Raw genomic sequence first — 24,765 nt, 5'->3', positions numbered from 1 at the left:
TGCAACACACGCACATGCAAGTCGGAGTGGTGGAGTAGCCAGGCGATGAAAGCGTTCGCTCTTCACACCGAAGACCCGGGTTCGATTCCCTACATGGGTACAGTGTATGAAATCCATTTCCGGTGTCCACTGGAATATTGCTAAAAGCGGTGTAAAACTAAACTCACCAACACGCATGTCAATATTCTCATGCAAACTTGCGTTCGCGCGATGTGTTTATACCAAATTCATCCTTGCAATCCTTCAAACATAAAACCAGTGCTTAAATATTCTTAAGTAGATTTTATCGTTTAGTAAACATCAACTCCCTTCAGGTTATACGAGCAGCGTACACTACGCCTGTCGTACTGAATATGTGACCAAGCTCATCTAAAAGTTTAGACTCTAGGCGGAATGCCTCATTATGTGTTTTCGAAGCTTTATGACACCATGGTGTTCTCAGTTATAAGTTATAGCGCGACAATATTGGGAACAGCAGAATATTCATGCATCAACGGAGTTCATCATAGAGCAATTAGGTTTTCCTTGGTCTGAGGAAATATGCATCCAACGCAGCTATAAACGGAGAAATAGGATGGCTGCCGCCAAAAGTGAGGAATTGGACATCTGTGCTAAGACACTGGACAAGATGCGTCAGTACCACAAGCAGAGGATTGAACAAGAGGATAATTTTACTAGCGAACAAAAGCAAAAAGGAAAATTGGAATTTTAAAGTCAGAACACATCTTGTAACCCTTGGATTCGAACACCTTACAGACATCGAACACTACCTGGAAAAGAAGCAATTCGTCACGAACGTGCACGAAGCAATGTATACGGTATACAAGTAAGGGTGGAATGAGAAGATAAATGACGAAGAAGGATGACGAGTAGGAAACAAGTTGCGAAACTATAGACTTTTTAAAACAAACTATGAAACTGAACAGTATGTTAAGTGTCCGATCCAAACACGTCACAGTGAGTGAGTGAGTAAGTGAGTGAGTTAAAATTTAAAGTCAGATCGGCAATATTTCAGCCATATCGTGACTAAAACTAGTTCTAAATTTATAATACATACAGATAATATATAAAACCCTGTCAACGAAGGACAGTAAAACCACTAGATTATCACAAAATGAATTAAAAGACAATACAATGTAAAAATGGGCTATAGATCGCCAACAACTGAAGGTAGATCACCATACTAGGGACCATGGGGACTTACAGTGCCTTTGCTACCTGCATGGACAACACGTCACAGAAATGCTATAGCAGAGTTCATATTATGTGCAGTGGCCCCAATAAGAGTTGAAACGGGAAGATATGAAATTATACCGCACAACTAGAGATTTTGTCCAGGATGAAATCTATGTTTTATTTTTATGTCCAGCTTTTACCAGTATCAGAAAAGATCTGATACAAAAATGTTTTACTTCCCCCCATGTAGTTTTTAGCGTTGCCGAAACCTGCCATGATAGTTTAGTTAAAAGACGCGAAACTGTGTATGGCTTATTGACATAACTATACTGAACATCATTGAAAACACACCAGTCTAAAATTGTCTATTTTTTCATCAAGATGGATTTCAGCTCGACAATGATCAATGAATATAACTAACATGACGTCGAAGGCATGTCCAGTTGAAAAAATGCTTTAGAAACAAATTCCTGTCCACAGTATGACTCATTCCAAAATGCATCAACATGCAGCCACGCCATGAAAAAAGCGCGAATTTCATTCTGAAATCATACTGACTGTGACATTAAAAGCAGGTGTATGAGAACCGATTCTCGTTGCTTTACTAACGATTGTGAAACGAGGACAGAGATGCCGAGGTTAACACCTCACGAAAGAGAAGGTGCACTAGGCTTGATTCAGGTTGGCACCAGCAGCAGGGATATTGCTCGACAACTTGGACTTGGCCACTCCACCATCGTTAGGCTCCATAGACGACATCAGTAGACAGGCAGCACCCGTGACCTTCAATGACCTTGGCAACAACGTGTTACGACGCTCCACCAGGATCGCCATATTGACCTTGTCTATATCAGTGATCGAACACTGCCGACTGCCAGGACTGCTGCACTAGTTCAAGGTTGACGTGGGGGTCATCAGCGCTGACTCCATGCGACGCCGTCTACACGCTACAGGGCTCCTTGCTCGACGTCCTTACGGACCAATTCTGACTGACAGACACCGTAATGAGCGTATACGATGGGTTAGCATGCATTTTCAGTAAAGGTTACAACAATGGCATGGTATGGTAGTCACTGACGAGTCACGTCTTCATCTACGTAATGCTGACGGCCGATTACGTGTTTGGCGTAGACGTGGTGAACGTTATGCTGATAAGTGTGTGGTCCAGACAGACCTTTGGGTGATGGGAGTGTCATGGTCTGAGGTGGAATAAATTACAATCACAGGACTGCCTTTATGTCTGTCAAGTGAGAGTTAATGTCCCTTATTACCGAGAGCAGATTCTTCAGAATCACATCGTATCTGTCTTCAATCACCCCCAAGATGTCCATACTTTTCAACAGGACAACGCACGGGCACATAAAACAAGACTTTCCATGCAGTATCTGGCCCAGCAACACATCCAGGTTATTCATTGGCCAGCACAGTCGCCAGATGTATCCTCCATGGAGCACTTGTGGGACGAAATTGGTCAAAGTCATTCGCGGCGACAACAGATGCGAAACATCCGGGAGCTTGAGGCAGCACTACTGCCGAAGTGGAATGCCATCCTCAAGAACTCTATTCGGACGCTTAAAATGGACTCAATGAGGAGACGTTGAACTGCATGTGTCAATGCAAATGGCGGTCACAGGCGATATTGACTTTTCCATTTGACCCCACATGTGTTTCATCCTTTCTAACTGTGGAACATTTCAATGAATGAACGTATTTTCTGTGTTGTTGATTTTGTCAGTCGTCCATCTGTTATTATCCACTCAAAAATATCAGTTCCTTACACGTGCTTTTAATAATCTGAACTTTCATAGTGGTGCGTTTTCAGTGATGTTCAGTATATTTTGTATTGCTGTATTTTGTAAATATAGAATTTAAATATAATATATTTTATTGTTAAACTTGTATTTGAGTAGCCTACTTCTATGTTTACGATGTTTCTCATAAGTCGCAGTGGGACTGGTAGTAGCATATTGTATTATTACTGTATATGTATATGAAGTCTAGTATTTTTTTTATGTGCAACACGTGAGACTTTAGTAAACCTGTCTGCCTGGCTACATTTTACACGATGATGCTTGGAGAGTCATGCCTATCGCCACTGGATGCAACCACGCAATAACATCATCAGTTCACCGGTCTATTTAGTGGAGCGACCATGCAGGGAAAATGTGCATTTACTGACAAAGCACGAAACTCGGCCCATTCCAGACTAATACAAAGAAAACATGTTAGGCCATGCAGACACAACATTGATTTTCATTTTACGTATGCACTAGCTATTTGTCATGTTATGTTTTGCCCTTTCTGGCGTCTTTGGAACGTCCATGTATGCACAAAGAGACCATTATAACCACAAAATCGTTGGCTAAATATCAGTGTCATTTAAACACAGTTGTCTACATTTAATGACATATGCTAGCTATTTTTAACCCATTTTGTGATAATCTAGTCATTTAACTGTCCTTCGTTGACAGGGTTGTATAAATTATGTGTATTTATCATGAATATACAATTACTTTTAGTCACGATATAGCTGAAATATTGCCGATAGACTTTAAATCTGACCTCACTCCCTCATTTAAAGACATAATCAAATAAACTCAGGGTCCATTTATGTCAAGTCTTGTCCAGTCAATACGATGATTCGTGGAACACAACCAAAACGGCTAGGGCCAGTCTTCCCATGTCGTCGAGTCTGTCTTGTAAAGGCTGATATCTAGGGTCCATGCAGGGAGCAAATGTACTGTAAATCAGTTGTTGGCAATATCTAGCCTGTTTTTATATTGTATTGTCTTCTGCAATTAAGCTGTTATATAGTTACAAACTACATTTACATTCATATCCGTGATTTTCTAGTACTTCGCTGACAGCTTTTTAAAAAAAATTAAAAAATACCTTTATTTATTCAAGATTTTTTACTTGTTTTAGTCACGATATGGCTGAAATATTGCCGCTGTGACGTTAAATATTAACTCACCCACTCACTTTTAGTCACGATATGGCTGAAACATTGCCTCCGTGACGTTAAATATTAACTCACCCACTCACTTTTAGTCACGATATGGCTGAAATATTGACGCTGTGACTTTATTTCTTAACTCACTCAGTGTAAAGGCTGATAACCGGTTCCTCAAAAGACTTACAACTTCAGCGAATAACATTTCTGAAACGGCGTATAAAAAATATATAAAGAAGTTGTTATCCATAAAACATGACATGTATTCAACTTCCAAATGCCTTTCAAGAGCCTCCAGCCTTTGGTGTTAATGTTTCACAACGTTTCAGGTAAAAGCGAGCCTGCTCTTTCTAACAAGATTCACCCTCATGGTGAGTCGGAACTGTACAATCGACTTTGCGTTAGCGAGATTTTTGTTGAAGGGGATCTGATAACTGTGGTAGCCTGTTTAATGATATATTATTTATTGTACAATGTGGATAAGTTTTCTGTATTTAAAAACAGAAGATAAAATTTACATTCGTGTATGTTCTTGCCAGTTCCGGTACATGGCTTTGTCAATACAGCTATGTCGAATTCAGTCAAGAGTATTCAGTTGGATCTGGTCCGCCGACAAAAACGTCCCTTGAAGCAATATATTCATATTATTAACATTCATTCCACTAGTGAATACCAAATACATATATAGTATATTCCTAATGGGAATTCCGACAGTGCAATTTAACGTTACGGCTTTGGCGAGTGAACACGAAATCAGCTGTTAATATTGCGTGTAAATTTGCAAGGTCTGACAAACGTTTTGCTCGTTCAGCCATTTGTATGAAGTAATGTCGAATGGAACACTGGGAACACCATTTTTGTGATATTGACATTCAGTTAATTTGTATTCTTACCTGAAGAGTTTGCTGAACAATAATTCCTGTAACAATAGATATGTTACGTGAAAAATGGCGTCATAAACTGGACTATGTCGTCACCCTTCTTGGATTTGGAATCGGCTCGGGATCATTCGTGAAATTCCCCTACCTGTGCATGAGGAATGGAGGAGGTATGTTTGTTTGTTTCTTGATATATGACAGCGATCTGTAAACACTCGAGTAATTGGGTCCCCAGCATGGTGTCTACCTTCAGTTGTTGGCAATCTATAGCCTGTTTATATATTGTATTGTCATCTGTAGATAAAAGATTTTAGGTTTTCATGTATTGTATACATTTATATCTATATCTGTGATCCTCTAGTTGTTTTAACTGTCCTTCCTTGACAGGGTGTTATAATTCGACGTTATTTATTATGAATTTATAACTTAGTTTAGTCCCGATATGGCTTAAAAACTACCGATGTGACTTAAAATCTTAGCTTACTCACTCACTCAAGTAATTGGGATACAGTGACATGTGTCACATGAGCGAGCCTGACCACCCGCTCCTGTTAGTCGTTATCCTGGGTTGCTGATTTCTTATCCGGATCTTCAGGGGCGAATTGAGGAGGTCTACATTAACGTACATTCACCAACTGGAATCAATTTATCATTCGCATCAGGAAAGGCAGGAGATATATGTGTGACCTTTATTATTAATATTTGGAATTTCACGTCTGTTAAGATATAAGATCGAATCTGGACAAGACAATCTGTGATGGACACCGTGTGCATCAGGTCTGTCTACACAGTTTTCAAACAAGCCTCTTACGAAATCTTTGGGCTAGTGAAGATCAGTTCTAACTCGGATCGTCACTGGGTCTGTCTAAATACCATGAATTACCTAGTTATCACGTGTGGTATCCTTTGCATGTTTTTATCTTTTAAGGGGCATTCTTGATACCGTTCATCCTGTTTACATTCATGGGTACTGTACCTGTGGTGTTTCTGGAGATGGTGATTGGACAGTTTTCTGAAAGGGGGCCGGTTGAAGTTTGGAATTTGTGCCCAGCATTTAAAGGTAGGACTGAGAGTGAGTGAATATGGTTTTACGCCGCTTTAAGCAATATTCCATCAATATCACGGCTGGAGACACCAGAAATGGGCTTCTCCCTTTGTACCCATGTGGGGAATCGAACCCTGGCGGACGCTATAACCACAAGGCTACCCCACCGCCCCGTAAAGGTAGGAAGACGCATTGATACACACGCATCATATTAAGGTAAGTGAGTTAATATTTTATCGGATAGTTGCGTCGGGAAGTGTGCATCAGAACTTTATTTTGACACGTCGGTTGTTGTGACAAGAGGTTTTGCTGTGTGAATAAGTAAGATTTTACGCCACTTTTAGAAATGTTCTAGCAATGTCACTGCAGAAACGGGCTCCACATATTGTACCTATGTCTTTCCAATCTAACACAGATCCAATGTGTCATATCCTTTAGTTCATGTCAATGGACGATACTTCTTGACGTAATCACCAATTATCTGTTTAATCGCCGTCCAATCTGTAACACCTCTTGCCCTCTTGAAACAACATGAGGCGTAGTGGAGTACAAAGAATGGGTGCGTTAATGGGGCGATGGGGTAGCCTAATGGTTAAAGCTCGTTACGCTGAAGACTCGGGTTTAATTCTCCACTTGGGTACAATGTGTGCAGCCCATTTCAGGTATGATATTGCTGGAATATTGCTAAAATGCGGCGTAAAACCACACTCTCTCCCTCTTATGAATATGATAAGAAGAGAAATAAATCCAACCATATACGTTCAGTATTCTGGCTCATCATCACCGTTTGTAACATTTGTCAGTTACCAATTCTATTTGCAAATATGATTTTGTTTCCCATACAAATCTCCAGATTCTCTCATTCATTTCATTTTTACCATTATAAATAAACCCCTTAACCATATAACAAGGACACGTGCTGCGTTACATTGACATTAACTTGGCCAAGCCATGTATACACATGTTTGAGTGAGTATTTATTTTACAATAAATAAAGGCAAATTATAAACACCTCTCAGAGAAGGACAATAAAACAACTAGTGTATCACAGATTTCAAATTAAAACTAGTAATTAACACTAAAATATTTTAACTATAGATGACAATACAATAAAAAAAAAACAGGCTATATATTGCCAACATCTGAAGTTAGATCACCATGCAAGGGACCATGGGGACTTACAGTACTCTTGCTTCCTGCATGGACCCTAGCTGGATTTACACCATTACTTCAGCTGTTAAAATTTTTGATAAATCTGCCCATACATTAAAATAGTGAGTTTGGTTTTTACGCCGCTTTTAGCAATATTCCAGCAATATCATGGCGGGGGGACACCAGAAATGGGCTTCACACATTGTACCCATGTGGGGAATCGAACCCGGGTCCTCGGCGTGACGAGCGAACGCTTTAACCACTAAGCTACCCAACCGCCCCCATTAAAATTACATATATACTACGATTACAAATATACTGAACAACTTTAGAAACGCATCACCCATGTACTACGAAATATCCCCGTCAGACTGAAATGTACCCATGATATCTGAGCATTTTAATGTTGTGCGTTTCTAATGTTCAGTATAGTAGTAGGTTGAAATTTACTATGAATGTAAAGGGACTTAAGTACCATCTCAGGAGGACTACAAATGTTTGAAAAATGTTGAGGAGAGTGATCTCAAACATTTTATTGTTGACTACACACCCTGTGTAATGTCTTGGTTCCTTGCACCCTTACAAGATACCGCCATCTTATGTTGATTGCCATGTTTCACCTTGTCATTTTCCTATACATTCATTCTGATTGCGAGATACCTCTTTTTCCCCTTAATTTACTATTTTTGGATATCACAACTACTTTGCATAGAGACATTTTGTCATTAGCAAATGTCGATAATGTGGTGTATATCTACAAAAGAATAAGGGATACCGATTCAGGTCTGAACAAAATGAAATCAATAACAATACAAGTGGAACATTTATATGCCCTCTCTGTGTTAATGTCTTTATGATAGCTTTATTGATATTGTTTTCAAACACGGTATTCAGTATTAGAATTGTGCTGGTCGTATGAGACTACAACTCGGATCGGGTTGTCAGTTCGGGGACAAAAGTTGAAGGCGTTGATTGTTGCTTTCAATATCGGTCACTAGATTATCACATCAAGATGGATTATTGATGCGTGTTTCATTAAGTACCATGCAAAACAAAACAACTACATTCATCAGAGTAGGGCGTAAAAATCATAACCTGTGCTTTCAACTGATCGAGACACTCATAGAATTTCAACTTATTCTACCAAACATATTGAGAATGTGGCAAGCGTATTTCACATAATGTTACTTATGAGTGATGAGTGAGTTTAGTTTTACGCCACGGTTGGCAATATTCTATCAATATCACGACACCAAAAATTGGGCTTCACAGATTATATGCATGTGGGGAATCGAACCCGGATTGTTGGTATGACGAGCGAACGCTTTAGCCAACGCCCCTTAGTATGCTTGAAATATAGATCAGTCTTAAAACTTTACCTCACAGGTGTGGGTGTGGGCACAGTCATAGGCACGTGGATCCACACAACGTACTACAACGTGATCTTCAGCTGGTTCATGTACTACTTCTACGTGTCCTTCTCAAGTCCCCTGCCTTGGGCCCACTGTGGCAATGACTGGAACACTCCTACCTGTATCTCCCAGTATGTTGATGTTAACAGAACAGGGTACAATATGACGGACAACGGTACCAGCTACACCGTGGCAAGAGACATCAACGGTTCAGCTGCTACAATGACAGCCGAGGAGGAGTTCTGGAGGTATGCTTAAGTTTTTCCCTTAGTCTGTGCTACAGCTTCTTTCTTGTGCTACACCTTACTAACAAAAGAAACTTGGCATAGGACAAATTTGAATTTTAGGAAAATATTTGGCACAAACCAATCCATGCTGAATCCCAGCATGTTGGGGAATGGTTACCGACGACAAAACGTTTAAAAAAAGAAACGTTTAACAAAAACGTAATGTAAACACTCACATCTATAGTGAATCGCTAAAACGCACCCTACATGAAATGCACGAGCATCATGAAATTGTGTATCACCCTGAGCTGAAGCCTATTACTGTAGGAATTAAAAAGCCACATTAATGGTACTCCACGTGCATTGCTTTAAGTCACTATAGACGACAAGACAATGAAAAGACTGACAGAAACTCAACGACACAACGCCATCGGCCGTTTACAAGGACGGACATCACAGCATGATTTGGAAAGGCACTTCAGGGTGTCCGGACAGACCATCTCAAACCTATGGACCCGATACAGAAATACTGGGAGTGATCATGACAGACCCAGGTCAGGTTGACCTTGAGTAGCCACCGCCGCCCAGGATCACTCACCCGGTTGAGACATTTTCATTCACGAACACCATGAACGCATTATCCACAACTATGCAAATTCACAGACTGCTCCGAATCTCCGACGGGACAGTGCGCAATTGGCTATAGAAAGCCAGACTTTTGCCAGAAGACCAGATCAACGTCACGTCGTTCCCTACATCAACGTGATCTTTGGAACATGACAATGCTCGACCTCACGTTGCACGTGTTTGACAGGTCTTCCTCCAGCAAAACAATGTTCAGTTGTTACCTTGGCCTTCTCGATCAAGGGATTTATCCCCCATTGAACATCTATGGGATACTCTTGAGCGACGCTTGCGCCAGCATAATCCGCCATATCAGACTCTACAAGAACTGCACACAGCACTTCAGCAAGTGTAGCAAAACATTCCTCAAGACAAGTAGTATATACAATGACTGTCCGAGATCAAGTCAAACAAAAGCCTCTGTAAAGCTTTATTTCACAAATAAACCTTTTGTCAGGCCCTTAGATCTTGCCGCCATTGTAAATACTACTTTTGAATCCCCAGTTAACTTCCCGGCCCCACGTGACACAATAGTGTCACTATGGCCTCGAATATACCCAAAAAATAGATGGATAGAAAGGTTCTAAAGGTAGTAAAATGTCCGGCAGCCACAATTCCCCAAGGGTGAAATCGAAAGATGATGTTGCGCTTCTCCCAAGGGGAATTCCGTCGGCTGTCTTTCTCTCGCCATGAGAAAGCCCCGCTCAGCTAAGCCCTTTTCAGCGACCCAACTGATATGGTCCTGATTCCTTACCGAAACACCTCACATCACACAAAGTTGCAAAGAATCCACTGAGGCAACGGCGGGATGCGAACCCACATGTATAGCTCGCGCAAACTATACATAATGAGCCGCACCACTCAACCGATTGAGCTACCTGAGACTTAGCTGAATAATCTCAGTTTAACGGGTCTATCCTGAGATTGCATCATCCTCCAAAGCTGGGACCGCGAACTAGCACTTTCCTGATCACGTGACACTATGTCGTGTTGGCCTCAATGAAACAGTTTAATGTGAATGAGCTGGTCACAGGATACTATTGGGATTACTCAACAGTAAGTGTTAAATATTTTGCTTGGGGGGTAACATTGTGCCGTACGGTATGACTAATAATTCCTCTCTAACGAAACCTCTCCCTGGCCCATCTCTCAGGTAGTACAAGTTCGGCTCGTCGGCTTTGATTTCCACTTGATCTATGTTGTAAGTTTTGATAGACCATATCGGATCGGTGGCTCATTTCCGAGTGTCCTCTTCGTGTTCCCCCGGCTGGTAGAGGTACCTCACGAGGACCCTATCGGGTATCTGTTTCTCATTCCCACGCGATGGTGCAGCCGGTTTGGCTATCACTGATTTCAGTTTGATAGCGTCGGCTTGTTTCTTGCCAGTGAGGCGGGTGGTTTCGTGGTTGATGGCCTACACCACCTGAGGTAGCCGCGCTACCCATTCCGTCGATCGTTTCCCCGGGTTGGCCATCTCTCCCGCATACTGGTGCCCGAATAAGCGCTCGGCCAAAGTCAGATTTAATCTCTCAACTATGGCTTGGCTGCGATGGGCTCCGGCCGCGCCACGCCTGACCTTGGTATCGTGTTTGTCTAGCAATTGTGACCCGGCAACCATGAATTCCCGCCCGGGGTCGAATTGCAGCTCTGTGGGCCACGTCATCGGGCTGCGTTTGTATATGCCTTCAAATCTGCGGGCTACCTGGGCCGAGTCTTTCGCGTCAAGGGTTCGGCTTCTTTGTAGCGGCTAGCCACGTCCACGACGGTTAGGGCATACTTGTGCCTCTTATCGTGGGGTAGGAACAGGAGGTCGGCCTGGTGGGTGCTATTGGGTATGTTAATACCGAACTTCCTTCTAGGCACGTAGCGTGGTGCCGGTAAAAAGATCTGCCACAGGGTTTTTCAAGCCTTGCTTTGGCCTCGTCCGGGGGTATTTGCGCCATTTTGGCCAGCTTATGTACGGCGCTAGCTCCTTTCCAGTACCCACGCAAGTTGTAGTAAATAGCCTCAAACTTTCTCTGGTTCCGTGACATCCCGACATATATACACCTATGTTCTTGGTTCAATTTTCTCATGCCCGTACGCGTACATGTTGATCCCGTCGATGGCTATCCAACGCTTCGTGTCCATCGGTGATAGGGACGTCTTATTTATCGTCAGTCCGTATATCCTGTGCCCGTCACCCGTCGTGTTCATTTGATGCCTGAAGGTGCGGGTCTTGAAAAGGGCTTCCTTGAATCTGGCGTGTTTGATGTGTTGTTTGACCACGTACTTCTTTACACCCTTCACCTTTTGGATCTCACCATTGTCGGCCTTCAGGATGGAGTACATCTTGGGCCTCAAGCCTATGTACCTTGCTATGGGCGTGCCAGCTCACTCGTCCTTCATCTTACCGAGGACCTTTTTATTTACCGTGCTGTGTATGGCATGGTCCTTGGGGTAGTCGCTGGTGTCATACAAATTGAGGCGTTTCTTCATGTCCTCGTACACGTCCTTGGTTCGAATCTCCATCAGCACTTGGAGGATATGGCCTTTGTTCGAATATGGCGCGATGCTCATAACATCGATCTCGGGTGATGCCCATTCGAACCCCCCTGTGGGTGGATACTGGCTCATGGCCCAGCCGTACAGGTTGTTGGCATCAAGGTAGAGGATTTGATTGGTTGGCTTGCTTGAGTTGTAGCCCTTCACGTATTGAATATTGGCTTTTGCGTAGCGTTTGGTAGCCATGGAGATCCCACCTCGCAAGCCTTTCTCAATTAACAAGTGCATGTCGTAATTTGTGAGCAATTCCAACTTAACTCCGGTTTTCTTCAGCAAGGCATCCCAAGATAGACCTGGGCTGGTGTAGTACCATGTGGGGTCGAGTTGATACTGCTAAAAACACGTCCTCCTAAACGTCTCGAACAAGTCGGCTAGCAGGAGTACGTCTGTTCTCAAGTACAGGTCGTGGTAGTCACCCAGATTCTTACAGCCCAGTTTATTCCATACGTTACTCGCGTGCGACTAATCGTCTGGGGTGATTGTCGAGTCAGTCAGGTTGCTGTAAAATCGGTTGATAGGAGGCAGTCGGGTCTCAGCGAATTTGGCCCAGCCATCCATGTACTCGTAGGGGTACACGCCCTTCCTCATCAGCAGGGGTCAAGTCTCGGCGTCGGTGTATCGATCAGTGACGGGGAAGGTATCGTTGGCCTTGACCAGACTGTCGGGTGACGACAGGAGGTACTGAACCGAGTCGATGAACCTCAGGCCATTCAAGCTGAAGGAGATGTATCTCTCCATGATGTTGGCGTTGCACATCAGGTTGCCATCAACCCTCGCGATGGCCTGCATGATCAAGTGAGAGTCGTACCCTCTCAAGTTGTGAAAGACCACGGGGATGTTTATTGTCTTGGGGTTGATTCTGAGCTTGAGGTTGCATGCGTTGTGAGCAGTGTCTCTATACTTACCGGTGACATGGCAGTGATCTCTCACTGAATCACCGTTCAGCGAGTTATCACCGCCGTTCCGCGGATTATCACACACATGACAGTGAGTGCTGCAGCCGTGAGCTAGCCGGTCGACTTGAGTCATACGCATGGGAGCGACTGTATACAGCGCATTCCTGATAGTTTTCTCTTCCTCCTGCAAACACTTTAGAAACTTTTCAGCCACGTCGGGGCCCCTGTACACTTCGGGGGCTTTCGTTTCCCCATCACATCGGACGACCACGTATCGAAACTCACAGGCCTCGTGCTCCTGTGTTTTTTGTGTGACCCCTGGGGTACCCCCAGCAGCCTCAATGGGTTTGACCAAGGCTTCGAAGTCGGCGTAGATGATGTAAGGTACAGGCATGTGGTTCTTGTGGTTGTCGAATTTTAGTATATTGTCGCCTTCCTTGGGCATGTCGACTCGTATGGCCGTCTGCCCCACACCTTGGCAATCCTCTCGGTGGGATTCTAGCAGGGTGGGTCGGCTGAAACCGTGCAGGCATCGTGCGCAAAAGGTTTTTTTTCCAACGTGTTTCTACTGGTCGTGCAACAGCCTGCTGAGGTGTTTTATCCACGTGTAGTGATACTTATCACCTCGCTGGATCATGAATATATTGATCACGCGGCGTTGGGGGTTCCCCCCCTTCCCCAACATTGGACTTATCCTGTGCACGACCGTTGTGTTGCCTTTGTGCCCTAAGACGTTTATGGCTATGTCGTTCTGTTTTTCTATTTTAGTGATCTGGGATATGGGGGTGGGTTCGGATATACCATCCCAGGTGAGCCCATCGTCTTGGGGATAGCTAGAAGGCCTGTTCGAATTAGTGTCAGCTGGAAACAAGGCTGACCTGATAGATAGACCTTATCGATTTTATCCACGACCCACCCGGAACCCATGTGCGTGTAGCGTTCTAGGTATTCTCGTATCCGCTGAAAACTGATATCGATTGACTCGTCTATAGACTCGGTATGAGTCACGACTTCTTGTTTACCTCAGAAGTAAGGCTGAACGTACTCAATGACCCCATTCCCCCGCCCCCCCCAGTGGGGGTTCCCCCCCACGGTCTGCTGTTTATCGAGTGACATTTTCACTGTGATTTGAAACTTTATACTTCCCAAATCGTTTAGTTCCTCATTAACTTTATCAGCGATTAGAGGCTTGATGTTGGCGATGTCTATGTTCTTATCAACATACATACGCCAGCCTCTCAGATAGTTACCTACAGCGCACCCAGTGCGCATGAACTCTAGGTCAATAGCTTTATTCTGATGCAATAGTTCAATTAGGTCAGGCTTCGTCATATGGAAATAACCTACTAACCCCAGCTCGCGGGCTTCGTGTTTGAGTTGTTTCACAGTGTGGGTCTTTACTACAGGGTCGTGCAATAGTGCGACTAGCCCCGCTTTCTTCATACGAGAATAACCCGTCAGCCCCAGCTCTTTCGCTCAGAGTTTTAGTTGTTTTACCGTGGGAGGGGGTTGTATGCCGACAACTCTGGTTTCCTCATTCGGGAGTAACTCACTACACTTCGTTCTCTCCCAATCTGCTTGAGCTCGCGGACAGTATTCATTGTTATACCAAGGTGTATTAGGACGCCAACAAGGGAGGTAACTCCTCTCACCACGAATCTAGTCCCCCGCCCAGTGCTGTATTCAGAATAACCGTATCGATTTCAGGATAGCCTTCCCGTTTTATTATTTCCAGAACGTTGGGGATACACGTATATATATTAGCTGATTCAGTCAATACTTGTTCTCTGAATACATCCAGCTTTGTAGTAACAATCATTTGAAAGTAGATGTGCCCGAATTCGTTTATTTCCTCTTCGAGTTTGTTAATGACCAGAGGTCTGATGTTATCAATACTACATTTACCCGGAAACATCAACCAGCTTTTCAGGCCAAAAGCCGGGGGTGGAATTGGGTCACTGGAGGTAACTCGTCGAACTATTAAAAAATTACACCTCCATACTAAGGAGGCGTCTACATTCGTTTATGTAGTCTTTTTTCTTCTCGTAGATAAGCTGATGCCTGACTACGTTTGCCTCGTGGGCTTTCCATAAACAGTAGTGACATTTCACTCCAATACCGCACACGGTACACATGTAGTTCACAAAACATCTCCTATGAAAACAGCAATACCCCTCCATCCTACATTTCCTACCGCAGGTCTCGGTCTTCCCCCCTAAGTATGTACTGGCATCGGTACTTCATCTTTGGTATACTCATATGGGGACTTAGTCTAATTGCTTTACAACCAACGCAGTCGCTGCTAGACCCAGCACGATGAAGATCAATTCCCGGTCCTATTGCCCCGGGGATAGTGTGTAGTACTGAGCGAGTGTGGGCTTATGGAGTGGCTCTAGCTGTATACCGGTTAGCAGGAATAATTCTCTCGCTACGGCTACGGCTTCAACGTTCGCGAATGTTTTAACGGCATGGTTCTCACGCCAGAGTTCGTTAATGAAATCTATCCTCTGTATACGTTTCTTTGCATAATCGGCCTGCGCGGATTGAAATTTCTCCCCAGCTATATCGTGACGTTTTCGTTCAGCCTGTATCTCGGCCGCGTTCGACTCCCGTAGTTTCGAGAAGAGGAAATTACTCCCGGAAAATGCCAGGGCGTATACTAACGCCCCCCCAACCATCATGGCGATTGTAGCCATCCTATATATATATATAGTTACATTTACTTCAAAATATTTTCCAGTATGATCCCTTGTTTTACAAGTATGTCCTTGGTGGCCATCACCATACCCAAGTTCATTCTGAGCATGCCCATATCCTGCAGGTTGAAATCTAGCTTGATAGTCGGTTGTTTGAGCACTATTTTGGTCAACCGAGCGTACCCTACGGCTAACTGGGTCGACCTATAGTTGTGGTTGTGGGGGAGCGAAACCCTCCCAAGGTGGTTGTTTATTATATAACAATAATATTTATAAGAGATATGTGGCAGCTAGTTGCGCCTGCAGGGAACCCTCACAGGAGTGGAGCCCGGCTCCAATAATGAGAGAGTTAGCAGTTGTGCCTGCAATGCTTGGCTGGAGCGCTCCCTTTTCTACTCTTGTGCTTGGCTTAGCCTCCTTTTCTACCGGGTGGCCTCTCTTAGGGTTCTTCTTCCTGGTGACTGTAGGGGGAGGGAAACCCTCCCGGGATGGATTCTCCTCCTGGAGAGGGAAACTCTCCCGGGGTGGATTCTCATCCTGGGGAAGGGTCTCCCCCATTGGGCTCATTTCTTGGGCAGCATCCATCTTGTATACTATTATAATTATTTTTTTCCTCCTTAAATTGGCAATGCTTTGCTGTGATAATCGCTACCGTCACCGGGGCTAAGAACATACCGTATTTGTGGTACAGCAGGCAGCTGACGGCGTGTTGGATAAAGGGGTCCTTCTCGAGGTCCTCCCACAGGTAAAGTTGACGTTCCTGGGGAATGGGGAGGACATACGATGCCAAACCAGTGAAGATCTGCGTCATTGTCGAGCCTATAGTCTTCGTCATCTCGGCCCCAAGCCGGGACTCGTATCTCGCATACAGCTTATCGACCTCATCGGCGGACAGTTTCTGGATTTTATCAGGGGTATAGTCCCCAAAGTATTGTTTGGCCTTGCCACCGACCGCCAGCGCAACCAGTTTCTCTCGCTTGTCATCACGCATATCCTGTGGTTGATAATCCCCCTCCACCAACAGTTGGTTGAGCAGCTCGTCGCACTACATCTTATAATATAACAAGCGATTCTTAACTCTAATGATATAATAACTGATACAGGCGAAACACAGCGAGATGAAGGTTAAATTGCACACGATGAGCACTTCACAAACCATTGCTTAGCTTTGCTTAGCATTTGCTTAGCATTGCTAAGCTAAAACACCCTATAGGCCATGGGTTGGTCGGTCTTGAGCACGAGCTTAGCATGCTTAGTTTCAGCGAGCTGTTTCTTCACCCGTTCTCGTTCTAGTTTGCTTATCACATCGTTCTCTCTCAAACACTCCTCGAACGAATCCCTGTCCTTGCAGTGGAATAAGGCCACCCATCGCGTCTGCTCCCTGAGGTCTTTCAACACCGAGTTGAACTTCTGCGTCAGCACCCAGACGCTGTGCTTTGCGTGCCGGCCGGAGAAGGCCAGGTACGATAGCATGTCTCTCTTTTTTGTTATCTCCCGATGAGCGCTGCAGTCATCCAGTATGAACAGCGTCGGCTCTACCTTGAATTTATTGTGATAAGCTTTCAACCTATCCTGCAAACGTATTCCCGGGTCGACTCTGTGTACGTCCGGGTCAGTCATCACCCAAGGTCTTTCCGTGTACGTTCTATTCATGTGCAAAGTAGGGCACATGATAAAAATATTGTCGAACACATCCCGGTAGTACCCATCCAGCATATCCAACACGAAAACGGTCTTCCCACAGCCCGTCTGTCCGCACACTATGGCGCAGTGCGGGTCGCGGGGTAGATCAATAGATGGCTTGCCGCCAGGCAAATCAATAGATGGCTTGTCGCCGGCAGGCAGTGGCTTGCCGCCAGCAGTAGATGGCCAGCGGCCATCAATAGATGGCTTGCAGGAATCTCCAATTTTCTATATTAAGTTGCGCGTCCATAATCACGTACAGATATAATTTCAACTTGCCCGCGGGTTGAGCCTTCTTGGTAATCTGGATTGCTATCCCCTTGCTGCCGTTGTCGATGAGGCGACCGCCGCCATGCAATTTATCATCGTCCGTGGATCGCATGTCCAACCATAGCGCGTACTTGGTGGTCAGGTATTCACCGATCTGCACGGAGGATAGGTCCAGGTCCTTGATGACGTGTTGGTGCCGGGTCGGTAGTTTCGTTATCTCATCCCACTGCTGGTGTGCCCTCATACCGGCGCTGAACAACTGGTTGGGCACACCCTCGATGGTCACTTCCACCTTTTCAATTGCGGGGTTGAAAAACTTCTCGCTGTCCCTTCAGAACGGCTCGTAATCCTCCATGGGGACGATCAGGATACCTTTTATCGATCGCGGCGGCATGTTTAGGTTGATGTTCCACAGTGTGTTGCTCTTATCCCGCGCACGACCGCTCTATGCCTCAGTATGCGGTCGTACAGGATGGCCACCTTCCCCAAGTACTGGTTTCGAACCTGCCTGGCCAGCTCTGGGCTAGTGGCCATGTCAAACTCCAGAGAGGTGTTGTCGATGGCATAACTGGCCTCATCACCGTTCAGCGTACGCATGATTTTGCTGTAGTCGTTAAACGTGAGCTCGTATTCAAGCCTATCACCCAGCGCGGCCTGGTAAAACGGCGCGTGTCCCGTGAGCAACTCGAAGTCGAGCGGCACGCAGAACCTGTTCCCGTTCGCTTGGGCGATGGCCTTTTCACCCTCTGAGATCTTGTCTAGCTGGTCTTGCGTGAAGCCTTACCCCACGTGCAACCGAGTTGATTTGCTGATGCCTTGGTACACGTCATTGACTCGTTCTCCCTCGCTTTTCCAGAAGTCCCCGTAGCAGTGAAACACGTCGCTGTCGTTGATGCTCAGCACCTCATTACTGCTCATCTTGATAGTGGTTTTCTTGATGATGGCTCGACCTACGTTTCACACTAGCTCGCGTTTGTTGTTGGCGGAGGTCAAAGTGAGGTTGAACGTCAGTCGAATCGTGCCTGGTACGATGAGGTCATTCTCACCGGTTTGGGAATCTAACCAGCAGCGTTTGGTTCTGGTCTATCTTGCTGGGATTGTTGGTGATGGTCACCGACTGGCGCACGGCTCTGACGTCTAGAGGCTCTCTTGATCTTCGGAAAGGATCTAGTTTCCTACCATACATTGTTATATAGATAAAATATGAAAGTCTAATATAAATAATGGCTGAAGGCAGCCATGAGGACATGCCCATGAATGATATGGGTGCTAGTGCGCATGATGGGGATTAGGATGACACCTCATTCATGGGCGACACCATTAGCAATGAACTCTTAAAATCAACCGTCTACGATCATTACAATGCGTGGAAGTCAGATAGAAACTACGTCGATCTGTTGGGGCTAGACTATTCTAAGTTTACCATCGATAAGAAGGGCACACTGCGATTGAAAGCTCATCCGGAGATCGATCTCGTGAGGAAAACCGCTTGCCTTGTCTACGCTAGTCAATCGTTGTGGTGGGCAACTGATCCGTGATGAACTAGGCTTCATAGATTACGGTGGCGCATGGCCTAAGCTTCCCCCGAAGGTCGTCCAAGATCTGCAACCAGCCAGGGCCGAAGTCAGCGGTGAAGGTGATGCCAAAGAAACATCAGACATTATCGAAAAAATATTGGCCACATACCATGACAAAGCCTTGCCTGGTTTAGAATTTCCTGTTCGAGAACTGCGAGGCCTGGACGAAGCCTTGAAATGTGTACGCGGAGAACTCGTGAACAACATGGGGAAACTGAATGAAATCGATGAGCACATCGCTCGCGAGAGTAAACCTGACCGAAACGGAAGACGAGGATATGAAGCACCGTATCGAAAAACGATTGCGCAACTTGCAAGATGATAGACGGACTCGGTTGGAATCCTCTTCCTCGAACCGGGAACAGCTTCGTTCCCAGATCTGCCGCGTGCGGGAAACCATCGACTGAAGACACCACGTTGGCCAACAGGATCCGAATCCTCTTCCGAGAGCAAGGGATTACTATCGACAGCATTCTGACTGCATTGGGCTTCATCATATCAACCCTGGTCATGTCGCTGAGTGGGGGAACACCAAGTGGTACACCCACTGGTGACGTCAGAGACTGGATAAAAAAACACCTGAAATCCCTTGGGGAGGCCCTGGCTAAACTCACTGGTAAGGCCGCCGAAGCCCTGCCCGGCATCCTGGGTAGCATCGTCTCGTGGCTGCTCAGCATGCTGGCTAAAACTGTCACGTGGCTCGGCCAAAACCTGTGGGCAGCCCCGTTGCCATGGTGGGTCTGGTGTATGTAGCGGCTAAGGAATTTTTAACCAAATGAGACCCAAACCAACCGCGACCCCCGACCACCAGCGCTACTTTACGGTCGATATGCTGCTGATCGGACGCCTGCACGTGTGGGGATTTGGGCTGTGGTGGTGTGGGTTGAACCCTGGGCTCCGGGGGTGGTGCCACTATACCCGTCTCACCGGTCGTGGGGGTGGCATGTGGGGGACGTTGACATCGGGGTTGACCCCCAACTTTTGGTCAGCCGTGGCTACGATGATTTTGTTGTTGTAGCCCACCACTTTGTTGATTCTCAGTCGCATGTCACTCGGAGCCATGTCTTGGTATCGTCGGATGGCACCCGGTAGATCGGCCGGGGAGGAGATGGCATCCTCGACGTTGGACACGAACTGTTTCTGCGCGTCTAAAGCAGTACCCATACCGATGATGCTGGAACGCGTTTGCGCCTGCACACCTAACAGCGCTCACATGTACGTTCGAATCTAGTCGTTCAATCTGGTGACGCCGGCACGAGTAAATCCTTCGACGTGTCCAGCATGAACATTTTCCAATCATCAGCGGGCCCCTGCTCGAACCTCCAGACTCGTAACCCTTGCGGTCATCGAAAGCCATGTAACGGTCATCCCACTCGTTTGTTGTGATGTGATGATACGACTTGAAACCCCATTCTTTCATCTTCTCACTGGCTTCCACGAGGGACATATTGTGAACGATGGGGATACCCAACCCATGGTTCGGGCCCGGGAAACGCCAATCCGTCTTCGGGTCTAGCTTGAATTCGTTGCAAACGCGTTCGTAGGCCCGTCTATCGTACTGGTTGTTTACTGCGTCCCATGCTTTGTCCTGTGGGAGCGGAGCACTGATCTCTTTGAGGATACGCCTGACCTGGTAGTACACGTGAAACGTAAACACAGACTGAAACAGCGGTCCCCACCGAGTGTCGGTCAATGTCAAGCCACACCCCGTTGTAGCGAATCCACACGGCAAAGTTGAGTTGATTCTGCCAGAACTGCATCGGGTTTTTGAGCCAAGTGTGGACTACCTTAGCGTTAGTCACCGAAAACCTATACCTGGCAAATACATCTATAAACTGGGCGCCGAAATACAGCCCGTCAGCTACCACGATCTTCATGTGCGGGAAATCTATGTCCAGTTTAGGGTAAAACACTCTCGGAGGGTAAAACACTCGTGGTTTGGACATTTTTAAAGTATTATATAATGGGTATATATACTCTTACATGTACGTAACACTTCCAGGAATAACAAGCGGTGAGTCCGTTCAGCTGATGCACACGATCGATAACACGTCGGGCAAACCCGAAGTCGCGATTTGCGATATCACCTACCTACCGCGATGGACTAACATCAACGCCAACAACAACAAGTTGTTCGTCAGTGGCGCCCGCAACCAGATAACTGACGGCTACTACAGCGTGTGCTCGCTAAGCGACAAGGTCTTCAAACCCTTGGGAGCCGAACTCAAGATGAATGACTCAAACGGCACAGTGGTGTTAACTAACAACGGAATAAACCCCTTGAGGCTCGGCCGACCATTGGCGAGGACACTCGGGATCTCGCCGGACGAGATAAAACCAACAACTACCGTCAAAGGCACGAAGTTACCCGACCTAGTACCGTACCGAAAGTCAGTTGAGCACAACGGACAACATTCAAGGTGGTCACCCTTCCACGATACTGAGAGCCGTACCGGTGAAAACGGAGAAATACAATGACGGCAGAACCGAGTCGTTTTCACCACGTCAGTATAAGAGGTTAACTTGGGGCAACATCCCTGAGTTGATAATATCTGTGTTAGATATAAAGCATAATCCTGTGAATATAGGATACCTCAGCATAACGCTGCACATAAAATAACTAGCGCACAAAGTCCCGGGGTGAAGTTGAAAAAATGCGTCAATGTGGGGATCTCCGACCTCGGGGACACACGCGGATTCGACGACCCCGGAGTAGATGGTAAACTGTACGGCTTGCAACTGAAAAACAACATTTACAAACGTGTTGAAGTCCCCTCCATCGGTGATACCTCAGGAGCAGCCCTCAGCACTCGGTTCGACCTAGTCTGCATCGGAGATGATAGATGGCGGTATCCCAATCGTTCGGAGGCAAACTGTTCGACTTAGAAGATGCTGAGAGCACTACCGTCGCCCGAAACAAGCCGACGACGACAAGTGGGTGTTGTTACCTTCTCACAATTGGTTTCTCAACATTAGGCTCGGCTCCCCCTACGTGTTCACGGAGAACAAAGACAACTACCTAAACAAAGTCGTGAACAACGGAACCCTGCCCGTGGCTTACGTCCCGATGCAGAGACGTAGCGTAGTCATCAGCCCAGTCTCGAGTGCTACAGCCCACATGCTGTCGAGCAAGCCTGGGATGCAAAAGGTGGCATTGCAGGTGGTGTCTAAATTCGAAGTTTGTTGTCAACATCCTGGCGAGCCTACCGCTGAACTCCATGCTGGTCATCAAAGTCTACCTAGGTGAACCACAGCATGAAGTCGAAATCGTAAAGGGAATCAAACTCCGGTGGGTGAAACGGCACCAGTATCAGGCTTGCACTGTTTACGTGCGGGTGGGTGTCGACTCCCACACGAATCTGCAGGGGGTCATCGTGACTGTGGAAGACACGATATCACTCACCAAGATCTTCCTACCCGACAACATACACTTCATGGGGGTGAAGTGCACCCTGAGAAATTATCAGAAAAACAATAGGAAACTATCTCGTAATAGTATTATAGCAATGTCCAATCGTCATCAGCCGAATGCCACACTTAACGATCTAGGAGACACGGAGGGATTCAATCTGCCCGGTGAGGGCGATGACTCATACGTCCTGCTCTTAAGAGACGGCGTGTACATACGGCAGCCTCTGGCATACGGCCTTAGAGAGCCCAAATGGTTGATCAACATGACCCTCACTGCACCTTATATCTCGTTAAACAAAGATGGCTATGTCTCCGAAATTAGGAACAACAGTACCTTTCTTAGGGTTTTCATTCCGGAGTCTGATACAAGTGTCCAGCTAGCCCTGGGTCGAACGAGCAACATGTTAGTTTCAGACAAAAATAATGAATTAAGGTTTGACGCCCCCGATTCCCAATTGAGGTTATGGGTGTGATACTACGCTCCACACTCATCATAGAAGTCCATTTCAGGGGAACCCTTTATAGTTCAGCACTACCACTTTTACCCGGGTTGACAATATACTGGGACGCCATACACAGGAACCAACATTGTCGTATCGTCATACAACCGGGCTCCAAGGATCCTATAGACCCCTTAGTAAGCCTCCATGGTGTTCGTGTGAGAGCAGAGTGGCCTACTAGCCTCTCACCTATTTCCCTGCCCGAGTGTCTGCACCTTGTAAGTTTCAAATACACTGTGCAAGAATTAAATAGCACACAATTAGAAAGTATCTCATAAGATATATTATATGCACAGAGGATGGGGCTGTACCCAGTTTTAGAGGAAGTCGCGAAGACCCTGGAAACCGTAGAGCGGGTTCCGCTTGAGGCAGTTATGTGGAGTAAAACGCCAACTAGAACAAGACCACGACACGCGGAAAGCACTATATAAGAAGTACCATAGAGCTTTCAATATCATGGACGGGACTGACACTGCCCTTACGACAACCAGCATGGGACTAGGGGCGGCAGGTGTTGGGTTGTTAGCCACCATCGTGGCAGCGCCTATAGTGCTAGGCATTGAAATAACAGCTGGGGTGGTAGGGGTGGCAGGGTTGGTGTTTAAGTTTGTATCCCACAGACTGCATCGTAAAGCGTTGATCAGGGTTCTAGCCGAAGCAAAGCTGAACTCGGTAAGTGAGCGTATTTCCACAGCACTTACTGACAGTAAGATCTCAGAGGAGGAATTTCGTTCAATCCTCTCTGAACTCGACAAGTACCGTAAGGTGAAACAAGAAATCCGGTCCAAGTTTCGTAAGTCTGCTATCAGTGAAGACGAGAAAAAAAAGTACATAGAACAGGGGGTATGAAAAGCCCAGCAAGCCTTTATTACGAACACCAAAGAGATCATAGGCGATTCAAATTAAACTGTTTCCTCGAGGTCAACACGACATAGTGTCACATGATCAGGATCGCGGTCATAGTGACACTATTGTGTCACGTGTGGCCGGGAAGTTAACTGGGGATTCAAAAGTAGTATATACGATGGTGGCGAGATCTAAGGCCTGACAAAAGCTTTATTAATGAAATAAAGCTTTACAGAGGCTTTTGTTGGACTTGATCTCGGACAATCATTGTATATACTACTAGACAGCATTCGGCATCTCCTTCTATGGGTCAACGCTGCCAAGCTGTTATCGATGCTTATGGTGGTCACACCAGATACTGACATTTTACTCTGACCAAGTGGCTTTGATGGTGTTTTACCAAACACTTTCTGGATAATCATGTTTTGAAAATTTTGTAAAGTGATGATTTACTGTAACTAAGCAATGATGTCACGTTTGAATCAGCTATATGCACTCAGTAAGTAACCTCCAAAACAGCATGTCAAGTTTCTTTCTTTTTTTTAAAGAATATATATATATATGTATATATATATATATATATATATATATATAAAGAAAGACTCAATGTGCACATACATCGGACAAAGGACAGTAGACATAGCTAGAATATCACAGATTGCATAAATGTAAAAATGTATACAGTATGTTGTAATGATAGACTAAACTTATGCAGTCCTGGATTTTCGTTTTCCATCGGCTGTGTTTCTCCGACAACTCTCTCTCTCTCTCTCTCTCTCTCTCTCTCTCTCTCTCTCTCTCTCTCTCTCTCTCTCTCTCTCTCTCTCTCTCTCTCTCTCTCTCTCTCTCTCTCTCTCTCTCTCTCTCTCTCTCTC

This window comes from Haliotis rubra, unplaced genomic scaffold (assembly GCF_003918875.1).
Source record: "Haliotis rubra isolate DU_JTF1 unplaced genomic scaffold, ASM391887v1 Scf432, whole genome shotgun sequence".
Classification (NCBI taxonomy): Eukaryota; Metazoa; Mollusca; class Gastropoda; order Lepetellida; family Haliotidae; genus Haliotis; species Haliotis rubra.
The sequence above is the reverse complement of the archived record's forward strand: the minus strand, read 5'-3'. Positions refer to the sequence as shown.